The following is an 8,974-nucleotide window of genomic DNA, read 5'->3' as shown; positions in this document are numbered from 1 at the left end:
CGCAGCCTAAATGTGGGGAGTTGACAGCTGTAGTATACTCCTAGTCCCACCATCGAATGGCATTTGCTAGATAAGATAAAGTTGCGACATAATTAAACAAATAAGCTCTGCAAACAACGCTTTTTGAAAACAATTTTATTAATATGTTACTGGAAAAATGCAAGGATTAAAAAGGAGGACATTTTTGGGCAAAAGGAGGACGTAGAAAAAATATTGAAAAAGGAGGACATGTCCTCCTTTAGGATACCATATGGTAACCCTATCCTTACCTCAGTGTAACAATGAACCGTTCGCAAGGCAAGATTGGTTCTTTATTAAAATTTGTCCAGTTTTTCATCAGTTTAAATTTGATCATATCCATCATCAGGTCAAAAGTTGACATGTCCACCCGAGTGTAAGAACGGAATTTCTCCGGGTGGTTACGAAGATCGGGGTAGAGTCGGTTAAACTCTCCATCTCTGGTTCTATTTCTGTTAATTGGGTGAATCGCAAAATCTCTCTCATTTTTCATCAACAAATGTATTGTGCTTGAAGAAGCAAAAAACTCTTCGTCGAAAGAATCCATTTTGACTGCACACAACACTTTAATTATAAACTACCCAAATCTTAGCAGGATCTACTCAAATTCCGTTAGAGGTGGGGCTACTCAGGATTGAGTGATAAAAGTTTGGACTGACATGATGACAAATGGATTAGCAAATGGACAATATCGACCTTAATCTGACCGATGTTGTTCATTTGTCATCTTGCTAGTACCAACTTTTAGCACTCAATTTTGAGTAGCCCTAGTTTCTTGAATTTGGGTAGATCCTATTGAAAATTGGGTGGTTTAGAATTAGTTTGAAGACCAGTGATTTTGACTGACAATAATGCGAGCTGCGCTTTCAAAAACGCGTTGAGTATGTCATAGCACGCATCACTTGACGCTTTATTGAAATTCAGCAAACGCGAACAACACGCGTTGCTCGACGCTCAGCGTTACTATGTCATCGGCCTTAGACCAAGGCGGTTTTCTTGGAGGTTGGCACTTCGGTACTGAAGCACAAACACAGTCGCGCAAAAGGCTATTATATCGAGCGGCTGCTGTATCGATATCAAGGTCATTCAACACATTCCAGTTGATCCGGGACAAGGAACGTCTCAGCAAACGGAAATCGGTCTTCCGGAAATTGAGCCGAGTGGCAGTCATGGTTTCATCAAAACGCATTTGAGATCCGTTCGCGATAGATATATCCAAAGCAGGGTGGAAATTGTCAAGAGGAACGATGACATCAGGCGCTTCAACGATGACACAGTCCAGAAGTGCACTTTCGCTAACAAAAACCAAGTCAAGAAAACGAGACTGGAAATTGGGAACAAGGTTTATCTGGCTCAGTCCATGAAAAGCCGTGCCGTCAACAAGCAAGCGGCTGGCAGGAGTAGTTGAAGATGCAATCGGATCTGGAAACGCATAACCCTGGCCTGAGGGTGACCAGCTAAGCCCAGGCTGATTAAAATCACCAAGCAGAAGAAGCACATCCGTTATATCAGCCATGGACGATGCAAATTCTATAGCATCCAGATGAAGCTGCATTGTGGTGCAGTCATGTCGACGTTCAGGGGGAATATACACCGCTCCAATGAGGATGTCCCGCGAAGTGAGGCTGACCTTAACCCAAACCGCTTCAATTGTAGTAAATAGTTCGTTGGAGATTACGCAGGAGGCGAATTCGTTGGAAACAGCGATGAGCACACCACCACCGCGAGTACGAATGCTGTTGGATGAATTACGGTCTAATCTGTAGACAGTAAAAGAGTCACCAAACAGTTGCACTGAATTGATCCTCCCATCGAGCCAAGTTTCCGTGAATACATAAACGTCATATTCCCCGTCAAGCGCAGCCAGATAAACATCGTCCAATTTAGTCATGAGCCCCCTGGTGTTCTGATAGTAGACACGTAAACCGCTAGAGGGTTCGGTGCGAGCCGTGTCAATGATAACTTGTCCAGGATCCGCACGAGAGAACGGTGAACTATCAGGCAGCGAAAGATCACCTGACGTAGAAAGGCTTGAAGTGGTGGCCATAAGCGAAGATGAACTGAAACGAAGTGGCGGATCAACAGTTGAATTCACATGGACGAGTTCATACTTGCCGTAAACGAGTGGTTGGAAGACCCCTTCACCAGGCCCACACACAGGGCCGGGACGGCTGCAGGTCGCTGGCGGGAATGGCTCGACTGTGGCGGGGGGCTCGGGGGCTTCCATGATGCCAACGGCAGTGCGTCCCAGTAAACAAACAGAAGTTGATTCATCATAATAGTTTAAGTCGTCAATCTTCGGCAGGACTAGATCAGAGGATCTGAATGCTTCTTCCGGTGAATTTTCTGTGGAGCGTCTCGGCTTCTGGTATGGTGGGGCTAGTATACTGTTAATGTTATCTTCAGACCACAATTGTCGACGAGCAGACATATACAATGGCACTCTGGAAACCAAGAATTTTTCAGACAGAGCAGTTGTTGCTTGCTGATTATACTTGCCTACAGTTGGAGTTTGGAAGACCCCCTCTCCTAACTCAAACGCAGGGCTGGGACGACTGTTGAACGCTGGCAGCATAGGCTCGACTGCGATGATAGGATCAGGGGCTTCCACAAGGCTAGTTGCAAGTGTGCGTCCGAGTGTCGAGTTGAATAAAGCAGGTTGTGCTTTCATCGGAAATGATCGGCTGTAGGCATAATACATTTCAGGAAGTGGATTGTTCGAAATAATGTCGTACTTGCCTGAGATAGGGTTTTGGAAGACCCCTTCATCAAATCCAAACACAGGACAGGGACGGCTGGAGGTCGCTGGCAGGAATAACTCGACTGTGATGGATGAATTAGGGGCTTCCATAACACATATGGCAGGCGTGCGTCCCGGTGTCCAACATGGGTCAATCACGAAGGAGTTCATTGTTGAAGTTCGACTAGAAGTGATAATCGTTTCAGGGACGGAATTATTCAGAAAGCGATCATACTTGCCTGTGGTTGGATTTTGGGATCAAATACAGCAAGAGTAAGAAAGGTCCGATATGGCTGCCCTGTGGAACACCAGATGTGACAAAGAATGGTTATGATATAGCCTTTCAAATTTTCACTGACTGACTAAGCCAATCTAGTAAACTGGCAAAAATAAAACGTTCAAGTTATGCTAGCAAGATTCTAGCTTGAAATGCGAAGAAGAAGAATGATGATGGACACCTCAGCTCAGGATGCACTCCCCATGCGACGCTAGTGTGCACTTTGACATCTTATTGCTTGATTTAACTTGACAGTACGACTAGTTAGAAATTCTAAAGGACTTAGATAGAAGTTCTAAATGACCTATCGTATCTTACTCGAGAAAATCACTAACCACTAGTGCCGTTTGATGATAATGGCTTGCGGTGCCTTCCATTAATTTTGACAAAAAAAAAATAAAATTATGGAATATGGGTTTTGATCTAATTTCCGTCCTACTAAGCACAACCTGCGCTTTACCTCTCTTCTTTGAACGGGTTTGAACAAAAAATTTAATTTTTCTGTCAAAAATGACGTTTAAATTTATTCACCTTTCCACCTTGGATTTGATAAAGAGTAACACATTGTTGAGATATTGTTTAAAATCTAATACTGCTTCTTGATTCTAAATTCGTCCTACGATTTTTGATTCCGTCCTAACGCATTGAAACGCCATTAGATTTTCTTCTTCCTACGGATAAACGAAGACGAACGCTTTTTTGTTTTGACAACAATGAGCGTAAATATTCATACAATGCGTTTTAATAGGATTGATGTCGTAGGTCTAATGTAGAACTAATGCATCGGAACAAACCTATTATTGATTTGTGCACGGTGAAATTATTGATATTATTGATCTTTTCTGATCGATAGAACGGAAATGGGCGATTACGACGAAGAAGCGCTCTACCCTATCTACGGAATAAGTTTGATGAGTAGAAGTGGAAAATTGACATCCGCCGCCATTTATGAATTTAAGATGACGGACCAAAGTCCAATGAGGTGGCCTCCGGACAGCGAATATGCATCTAAACCCATGCAATATGGAAATCTACGGAATGGACTCTATGAGTAGAAGTAGAAAATTGACATCCACCGCCACCTAACTTTCAAACAGGGTTACTTCCACTCACTTGCTATAAAAAAATGTTTTTCGGGATTATGAAATCATGATATAGTATAATACTAATTAGTACTTGTAAGTTACAAGAAGAGGTCATGAAGTATATATTTGACACATAAAATCTGTCAAAATTGCTTTCAGTGCGTCACAATCAGCGATTTTACGACTCGTGAGCGCTCACTCTGAGTGAACACTCACGAATCATAAGATCGCTAATTGTGACGCTCTCAAAGCGAAATTGACAGGTTTTATGAGTCAAACACATAATTTACTACCTCTTCTTGTTACTTACAGGTACAACATAGCATTATTGCATCTAATGATTGCATAATTCCGAATAATATTTTTTTTTTATAGTAAGTGAGTGGAAGCAACCCTGCTTTCAAACACAACCATATACAAAAAAGACCCTTTGTAAAATTTGGGTGCAATCTAACATGATTCAGAGGAGGCGAAACAGGGTAAAGTTAAACCTCAAATTAAACGTCTCGAAAATTTCACAAGGGGGGTATACCTATGGTTTTGTTTGAAAGTTCGGTGTCAGCGGATGTCGATTTTCCACTTCTACTCATCGAGCCCATTCCATAGATATCCATATTGCATGAGTTTAGATGCATATACGCTGTCCGAAGGCCACCATATTGGATTTTGGTCCGCCATCTTGGATTGTGCGGATGTCGGTTTCTTACTTTAACTGTAATACCAAGGTATTGATTATCCGTTTGGTGATTTTGTTACCTCAAAATCAGCTATGGTTGAAATCAGCCTTAATTTTCTGCTTTGTGATTTTGCTACTCTCAAGATCAGCTAAGATAAAATCAGCCGTGATTTTCTGTTTGTGATCTTTCTGAACTCAAGATCAGCAGTGATTTTCAGCCGTTCCTGATTTTGGATTTTTTGATTTTCCCCAGTACTGCTCGTAGTCGTACGTCAATAATGCGGCCGTGCTTGGGACACAACCTTTAAAAATTTTTAATTGAATTTTATTAAATCGGTGAAACCGAATTTCCGGCATTATTTGGTAATTCCGGTTTCCCGGTTAACAGGTCATTCTGATTATCGTATTTTGCATTTGAAACTGGACTCTTCAAAGGTCCGGAATTGCAAATAAAAGTGTGCTTCGATGGTGTTTCGTCTCGGTTTCATTAGTTTAAAGAACTTCCAACTAGGAACTAAGCATTTGGTAGCCCCGTAACATAGGAAGATCATTTTTTCATGGTATGCTACGGGATGTAAGATCTACCACCGATTCCTAGTCCTGACTACTTCAAACTTGGGGAACTGGATTTTTCAGTTATCAAAGGAACACATCTTAGTCGTTGTTACTTTTATGCCTTGTTGATAGTAACAAGACTCGGTTTTGTCCACCGAGGATGATCTTGAAACAAGGAAAAAATGAGTTAGTTAGTGTTCATCTAGGTATGTGATTCCTAATATTCTATTTGGTATTCTCTAGGTTGAAGTGGTTAAAAGACTGGGGTTCTGATGCATGGTCATTATCGGTGTCATTCCTTAATATTGACTGACAAAGGGGCACGCCTTTGTAGGGTGTTTCAACATTCTTCTTCTTCTTCGCATTTCAAGCGTATTGCATATCGCATATTAGCTTATAGCGTGCTCTCAACTTAGTGTTCTAGATGCACTTCCACAGTTATTAATTGTGTGGCAAGTCCAATCATACTTCTATGCCCAGGGAAGTCGAGAAATTTTCCAACTCGAAAAATTCCTAGACCGGACCGGGAATTGAACCCAGCCCCTCCAGCATAGTCTTGCTTTGTAGCTGCGCCTTTACCGACTGAGCTAAGGGAGGCCCAACATGTTTCAACATTACGAAGGGACCTTTCAATTAGAGTTGGATCCTTGTGATAGATGTAAGAATGGCAACTGTAAAAAAAATCGAATACAGTGGTAGACATTCGTTTAGCCGACCCCTTGACTTGTAGGATAAGTATCTCTTAGTTTCGACAAAATCATCATTAAAACTTTACATTAGTTCACGTAAGTTGTAACAACTTCTATTTATTTTTTGAACTATTTTTTCATTGCAATTCAATCAGGAATGACGCAAAAAGTGACTTCCGTGACTTTTTGTCGAAAATAGAGACCAAAAAAAAAATGGCAAAGTCATTAAAAAGTGAACAATCCTGAAAAACAGTATCATTTATGGTCAACGACCATTGATCATATTGAAGGCCTAGGCCACCTAGACATTGGCGTAGCTAGAACATTTATCTGGAGGAGGCCTACGGGGGCCTGCTGCATTTTTTTTTTAATTTTGCTATGATACGGTTAAATTAAAACTTGCGAAGATGCAAATTGCATCAAGGCAACTTGATTTTGGGTACATTTTTTTTTGTTTGTTTTTTTTCGTCGATCTTGTTTTCCGTGCTGAGCACCAATGCTACCAACGTACCAGGAAGGCAGCTCCCACACCTGGACCCTACCTATCGACCCATCAACTCATGAACCGGGGACCAACGGCTTTACTTCCCATCCGAAGGAAGGCGTGATCAGAGATGTTATGCCTCAGAACATCCCGGCGGTGCCGACTCGGATTGAACCCAGGCCTGCTGGGGTGAGAGGTAATCACGCTTACCACTACACCACCGGCGCCGTTGCATTTTTTTTTCTGTGACGAATAATATTACATTGAGGATCACTATTATTTTAATGGATAAACAAAAAAAATGATAATTTCATAATAACGATTAGAACCTCGATTGGGGGAGCCTTAATAGCGTACTGATTTTGAACAAGCAATGATCGTTTATGCATACTTTTTGTAAAAAAATCACATAGTATCCGGATCCAATAAATTTAAGCATCTCAAACTTAAGAAAATTCTCAGAGCTAACTTATTTAATAAATTTTGTTACTAGCGTTTTTTTTTTTAATATTTTGAATATTTCATCATTAGTTTAATCTCAGACATATTATTTTACAATTTTATAATTTTATGAAACTCTGGCTCCGAAACATGGATATGTGTACACAAATTACATTTCATACATTTAGGACCTAGGAAAATGTTCAAGATATATGTCCATGCACAGTTCTTATCATTCGCAATGTGAAAATAAAAATAGTTTTGAGATCTCAAAACGATTTGTTTTAAATATTTTGTATTTAAAAAAATAGATATCTCTGATACAGATTGAAGATATAGATTTTTCGAATACAAATATAAATAAAAGACAACGAAATTACTGCAATTGTCATAATTCTAAGGGTACGGCCAGGGTAGACGCGATTCGCGACGCGACGCGACCAATTCAAAAGAATCTTATTATTTATTATTATTCCTTGCGTGAGTCGCATCGCGTCGCGTCGCGTGTCGCGTCTACCCTGGCCGCGGCCTAAGACTAAGACAAAATCACAAGATCTTTCCTAGACAGTCATTTCATGAGAATGCTAGCACATGAATATTAAAAAACAAATGAAATAATAATTTAAATAATTATAATATGTTTGACCCAATCAAAAGTTTAAACAAGCTCCACAAAATCAATATTCTTTAAAAGAATTCGGTGGAATTTGGTTCAAAATAAATTTAAGGGGTTAAAGAAAGGTTTTGCTCAGCTTTGAATCTCCTCGACTATATTTGTCTTACAAGATCTCGGGAAACTTCCCTAGATTCTGAGACTTTAGAGCATTTTTTGAGAGGAAAAGTCTTCGAGCATGAGCATGAACATGAGCATGATTGACCACCCACGGTTGCTACTCTGTTATTGCCAGACCAGCTGTAATTACACAGAGAACCAATAGACGATGCTTGGGACTAGCAATCATCCTCAATGTGTAAAAACTGGTGATGTCAAACTAGGCAATACCAGCGCCGGCTACGCCCGAACACAGGTCAAGAAAGAAAGGGGTAGGAATGTGTTGACGTGACACTTGCTTTGATGGAAGCCGAGAACACCTCTGCACTTCCACGAGGAATCACTGGGATATTGGGTAACAGGGTTGGGTTTGCAGCAGGGTTCGTTTTGGTAAACGATAAGCTGAATCATATGACGCGAAGGAGCTTGGGATTTAACCCACGCTCTTATGCTCAGTAAGCAAAAACGTTTGCCACTAGGCAGACGAGCCCTTTTTTAATCATCGAGTTGTTGTTATTACCATGTAGTCATGTTAACAAATAAAACGATTGACGAATCTTGAATGTGGATGGGTTTGAGATTAGACTCATGATGTTCTGCCCAGTAAGCAAAACCGGTTGCTCTAAGGCCACCTCATATCACATTATAGCACATTATTAATATGAAAGGACCTGGGACCGCGTATTTCTGCTCAGTAAGCAAGCCACTGCAACCGACGATCTTTGAAATACTAAAACTAAAAGCTACGAAAGAGTACTTAGGCCTTCATTAAGATCCACTTTCACGCGACGTTCAATGTTTCGATTTTCTCTTTACGCATTGTTCAAGCAATCATAACAAGCTATGACCGACGCGACGATTGTTTAAGACCAGGTTAAACAAGCTATTCAAATGAAATTACGTTCTCGAATTTCACTTGGCATGTAGTGAACAACAGAAATACGCGATAATTCATATATTCAGCGGTTGATGGTTAATTTTAAATATACCAACGATACTGCCTACGGCGACCACGACGGCGCCTACGACAACGACAACAGCGAATTTGTAACTTACCATTTGTCTAGGATATGACAGGCACCTCCACTGGTTCTTCATGTCCGCTATCTGTCACTGTTTGCAAAAATATCTAATAGCAGTTACCTTTGTTGCAATACTTTCTGCATTGCCATGGTCATCTGGGAGGAGGGTCACATCTAGTGCTTTCCCCAGGAACCGTTCACGGTCACCGGCCACC

The sequence above is a fragment of the Ochlerotatus camptorhynchus genome, unplaced genomic scaffold (genome assembly GCF_037179485.1).
Source record: "Ochlerotatus camptorhynchus isolate MF236.1 unplaced genomic scaffold, CSIRO-AGI_Acam_v1.1 ptg000116l, whole genome shotgun sequence".
Classification (NCBI taxonomy): Eukaryota; Metazoa; Arthropoda; class Insecta; order Diptera; family Culicidae; genus Ochlerotatus; species Ochlerotatus camptorhynchus.
The sequence above is the reverse complement of the archived record's forward strand: the minus strand, read 5'-3'. Positions refer to the sequence as shown.